At 53.6% G+C, this 4,943-nt stretch overlaps 1 long non-coding RNA gene across 1 annotated transcript; it reads left to right on the top strand.

Annotated features, from left to right (window-relative positions):
* The first annotated feature begins 843 nt into the window (after positions 1–843).
* On the top strand, positions 844–4,080 carry LOC144929197 (uncharacterized). The gene is made up of 4 exons (XR_013634515.1): positions 844–911; positions 1,440–1,672; positions 2,165–2,203; positions 3,708–4,080. It is a non-coding gene; the product is annotated as an uncharacterized LOC144929197 (long non-coding RNA).
* Positions 4,081–4,943: the final 863 nt, after the last annotated feature.

Below are 4,943 nucleotides of genomic sequence, written 5' to 3'. Positions count from 1 at the left end.
AGGCTGCTCACAGAAAGGCGACTACCCCAGAGTCCTGACTGGCTTCATGGGGAGCAGTTCCAGAGCATCGCCTGGGGACTCCGTGACACACTTCCCCATTGGGCTGTGTGGGGATGAAACGCCCCCAGCACGATGGACCGTACAACCCAGCTGCTGTCTGATCTGAGACACGTCCGCCAGCCCTGCCCACGCTGCATTCGTCTGAGAGCCGTGACCGCAGGGCTGTGGGGAGAAGTCCAAGTCTAATTCTGTCTCTCTGCAGCTACGTGTTCTGAGTTGGGGCTGACCCTGGGACCCTGGTGTGATGCCAGGGGACGCTGTGCTGCAGGGACCGTGTTGGGGGCTAAGCAGGGGGTGTTCTGCCCTCCCAGTCAGTGCTGACCCCCATGCCCCTGTGCAATGCTATGGGGCGCTGTGCTGCAGGAATCACGGTGGGAGTTCAGTCAGGGTCACTCTCCCCTCCCAGTCAGTGCTGATGATCATACCCCAGTGCGGGCCCCATAGGCCTGCAGAGCAAGGAGCACGCGTTGACTACTGGGCAGCACCCCTTGTGCAGCGCTTGTGTCCTGGTACCCGGCCAAGGTAAGGGATGGAATGAGGAGCTGTTACCTGGTTACCCTGTATCTTCAGGGCTCCTTCACTGGTCTGGTCTGCCATTGTCAGCTCAGGCCCTGCAGAGCGGCTGGGAGTGCAAAGTATGCTGGGAACCCCCAGGCCTGGCCATGGTGAGCTCACAGGACAGGATGCCTCGGCAGTGGGGCAGGGAGGAGGATGCGTCCCTTAGACAGCACTTCCTCTGGCTGTGATCAGAGGGGAGCAGGCAGCTCGAAGGAGACGGGCTGGGGATGCACCTTCCGGGCTCTGCCTGGCCCCTGCAGCACGGAGTTTAAACATCTGCCTCCCTGCACTGGGTGAGCAACTCCCCTGGCAACCCCTCCTTCCGTGTCTGCCTCATTCACTCCTTCCTTCAATCTCCCCCTTCCCTTGCCTCACTCCTCTTCATCCTCCCCCGTCCTCCTTCTGTCTCTTCCTCATTGACTTTCATTCCCCTCTCTCTGTGTCTCCTTCTCTCACGGTCGGCCTCTCCACTCCTCCCTCTGCCTGTCTCTCGTTCAACTCTTCTTTCTGTTTCTATCCTCCTTGGTTATCATCCTCCTTCTGCACTCCTCCTGCTCTGTCTTTCTCTTTCACCCTCTGCATCTGCATCTCTCCTCTTCTTCAGGCACTGTCTTTTCTTCCCCATCTTCACTCATCCTTTGGTCAGTCTCATTCACCCTTTCCTTTTCTCACTCTTGCTCCGTGTCACTCATCTGTTCACTCCTGTTCTTTCACTTCTTCGATTTGCAAAGAAACCTGTCTCTTCATTCTTCCATTTGCCTCTGTCTCAGTCCCCCTTTCCCTCTCACTCTTTCATTCTCTCACCCACGTTAATCTTTCAGGTTTCTCCATCCTGGACACCAGGGTTCCCCTGCTAGCAACAGGTTTTGAGGCTGCATTGTCGACACCTGTCCCTGCTCTCTCAGATGTACCAACTGTGGGGAAGTGGCGGGTCGGATGAGATGGCCAGATATTCATAAGAGCTCGGTTGCTATTTAGGTAGCCCATTGAAGGAGCAGATTCACCCGGCAGCAGCATCCTATTACACCCAGCATGGAGCTCCTCCATCTCCTGGGTAAGTGACCTTGCACTCCTCCTTCAGCCTCTGTGTCCTTCCCCTGTTCCCTGCATGCATCTCACCTTCTCCTTCCACTTCCAGGTCCTTGGGACCTCTCATCCCCCAGACTCCATCTCCAGCCTCAATTCAGCAACAGTCTGGGGGATGTCTGGCATTTCCCAGCCGTGGTGTGTGTGTGTGTGTGTCTCCTCACGGGGACTTTCTGTGCAGGGAGCAATAACCCTGAGCCTCGGGTTTCTGCAAATACACTCACAATCACCAGGTGGCTGCTTTCCTAGGGCTTTACTCAAGTATCAAGCTCCTGGTCTTTCCCCGACAGTCATTTCCTTCCACCTACTGCCTGTTGCTCTCCCCTAGGGAAATAGATGATGAGCCACGTCCACCTGGGCCCACATCTCCCTAAAATACATAGGACTGTTCTCCAGTCCTCTGCCCTCCTGTGCCGTCCCCGGAGCTCTCACTCCCTGTCTCTCCTCTTCTCTCCTTCAGCTTCTTTCCAGATCCTTCCCCGGCTGGTGTCACCTGCAGGTAAGGAGGGACCTGATCCACACACATGCCCCAGTTGTCCGTCCAGGTGGGTTCCACTGGGCAGACTTCAAGTTCCAGTCCAGCCCCAGGGTGGGGAGAGTGGCTGGTTGGCTCAAGGGGGCAAATGGCCTTTCCTCTCTAGGGATCACTGGCTCCGTTCCCACCCCAGAGGGACTGGCTGGCTAAGGGGCACGGGAAATAGGAGTAGACAGGGGACCCTGGTTCCAGTATGCCCTTGTGTATCTAGCTTATCACTATGGGGTGACAGGCATTATGTGTGGGGATCCCCCACCCCCACCTCTGAGTGTGTCTCACTCTGTTTATCCTCCACTCAGCTCCCAGATTCAGGACCCGCAGGGGCCCCCGGGCAAGACTTCCCAAAGTGACTGTTGATTTGTGGGGGACTGAATTTGCTGGGGTCCCCTGTAGGCCTTAGCAGGGCTGGATTTCCAGATAGGGCTGAACCACCATCCCCTTAAAACCAGGCCCCTATAAGTAGCTGCAAACGAAGCACTCCAAAACCAGACACTCTTGACCTTTTCCCTGGCCCCCGGTCGTCTCTCTCCCTAGCTACCATCTCCCTGCCCCCACTTCCCTTCTCTGTCCAGTCTCATCCTCCAAACAGAGGCAACCCAGTCCCTGCACCGGTCCCTGCAGAACCTGTCATTCACAGCACAGCCAGGTGGGAACCAGCACCCCCTAGAGGTGACAGTGGTTCCTGCCCCTAGCCCTGTGGAGTGCAGGGTGGTTGTGAGGTCAGGGGGATGCAGACAGGGCTCTGGGGCATAGACATGTGGCATCAGGCATCTTGCTGTGTGGGAGGAATGGGGAGCTGTGAGGGGCTGCCGGCTCTAGCCAAGGGAGGCAGAAATTGGAGAGCATAACTTCTCCTGCCTCTCCTTTCCCTTCCTCAGCCCTCCTGCCACCCGCCAGGGTCGTTGTGGATCCCCAGGACCCTGTGTATTTCCTGGGGGAGCGTCTCACCCTCAGATGCTCAGCCCCTGGTGGGGAGGCAGTGACCAGCTACCAGTTCTACAATCAGCGGGGGGAGCAGGTCCACATGGAAACCACCGGCCTGTCTGGGGGGCCCTGGCTGGTCCTGACAGCTGAGATGGGGAAGGCTGGGGCGTACAGCTGTGAGTACTGGGCAGTGAGACATGGGCGGCACATCTGCTCTGTACGCAGCCAGCCTGTCCAGGTACTAGTGATGGGTGAGTCCCCTTTCTCCTGCTGCCTAATAGGGATTTCCCTGCTGCATCCCCATCATGTGAGAGACCCCAGCCTAGCCCCTCATGTGTGGGGAGGGTCAACAGCCTGCTCATTTCCACCCCCAGGATCTCCTGCCCTTCGTGGATAGTCCCATTGTCTCTGCTCCATCTGCTTCTCAGCCTAACTCCGCCCATTGCTCTAAACACTCGACCCTCCCAAGACCTGTCATGGGCTCTGCTATTTCTACCTTCACTCGTGTACATTCCTCCTGCTCTCCTTTCATTTCTACTCTCAGATCGTCCAGCAGCCCTGTCCATCTCTGCGACTGCAGGTGGTCCCTGGAATGACTCTGTCACCATTGCGTGCTCACTGCCCGGTAGCTACATGTCTACAACCTTCCAAATGCTCAAGAATGGGCACATTGTGCTGTGGGTATCCACCCCTCCTCGCAGGGGGCCCGTCTCCAGCTCCATACGGCCGATCCAGACATTGCTGGCTCCTACTGCTGTAGCTACGAGATAGACATATCCGTGAGGAAGACGCAGTCACGATATGCATCTGAGGAAGTGAGCTGTAGCTCACGAAAGCTTATGCTCTAATAAATTGGTTAGTAGGCAGTTTCCACGATATGCATCTGAGGAAGTGAGCTGTAGCTCACGAAAGCTTATGCTCTAATAAATTGGTTAGTCTCTAAGGTGCCACAAGTCCTCCTTTTCTTTTTGCGAATACAGACTAACACGGCTGTTACTCTGAAACCAGTCATATCTGAGTTCTCCCTTCTTAATCCATTTGCCAGGTGATGAAGTACATTCAACCATCGCATCCCTGTGATATTTCTCCGGAGGGCATTGAGAGAGCTGTTTGGAAAATGCTGATTATATTTGGTGTGAAATTTTGAAACAATTTCATTTTTCCACCGCAAAACATTCCTGCAACAAGGTTTCACTTTTTCTAGGAAAATCTGATCACACTCTTGTCAAAATGTTTTCAGTTCAAATGGCTGGTTTCCAAAAAAAACAAACCAAACAAAAAACCCTTCAGTTACTTTGCTGAATTACTTTTTGCCGAACAATTTCAAGATTTGGTTTCGCTGAACAAAAACGTCGAGAACATTTTGGCCATAATGAATTTTTTTTCCCCGGTGAAAATGTTGAATTTGGTCAAAAAGCCATTTTTGATTAATAAAAGGTTTTGAGGACCTTTTTTCCACCAGCTCTGGTAGTCACCTACTAAATTCCTAGGGCTTCTGTTGCTACTTCATTTTCTAATTTTACTGATGCCTGGGCCATTTTAAAATATGCTACTACTGTACTATTATAATTATTATTATTTGTATTTCTGTAATGCAGTTAGGGATGGCAGGATAGTGGGAAACTCAACGATGAACTTATAAGCAGAGCCGGAAATAGAGAAGTAAGGGGAGCGATCTGAGATAGGAGAATGCCTCTCAAATTGAACAGTAGGATCACAAGATGGTAATTGGGCCTCTACATTTGCACGGCTCCAAATGTTGGGGGTTGAGGAAAAGACC

Source organism: Lepidochelys kempii, chromosome 13, assembly GCF_965140285.1.
Source record: "Lepidochelys kempii isolate rLepKem1 chromosome 13, rLepKem1.hap1, whole genome shotgun sequence".
Taxonomy (NCBI): Eukaryota; Metazoa; Chordata; order Testudines; family Cheloniidae; genus Lepidochelys; species Lepidochelys kempii.
This window is presented reverse-complemented; position numbering and strand designations above follow the sequence as displayed.